This window comes from Mastomys coucha, unplaced genomic scaffold (genome assembly GCF_008632895.1).
Source record: "Mastomys coucha isolate ucsf_1 unplaced genomic scaffold, UCSF_Mcou_1 pScaffold21, whole genome shotgun sequence".
Classification (NCBI taxonomy): Eukaryota; Metazoa; Chordata; class Mammalia; order Rodentia; family Muridae; genus Mastomys; species Mastomys coucha.
The window spans coordinates 75,390,451-75,390,824 of NW_022196904.1; positions in this window are offsets into that span (position 1 = coordinate 75,390,451).

The following is a 374-nucleotide window of genomic DNA, read 5'->3' on the forward strand; positions in this document are numbered from 1 at the left end:
TTAAGTGACCATGGGTGCGTGGGTTCATTTCTGGGTCTTCAATTCTGTTCCATTGATCAACCTGCCTGACACTGTGACAATACCATGCAGTTTTTATCACAATTGCTCTGTAGTACAGCTTAAGGTCCGGGATTTTGATTCCACCAGAGGTTCCTTTATTGTTGAGAATAGTTTTGGCTATCCTGGGTCTTTTGTTGTTCCAGATGAATCTGCCAATTGCTCTTTCTAAGTCTGTGAAGAATTGAGTTGGAATTTTGATGGGGATTTCATTGAATCTGTAGATTGCCTTCGGTAAGATAGCCATTTTTACTATATTAATCCTGCCAATTCATGAGCATTGGAAATCTTTCCATCTTCTGAGATCTTCTTCAATT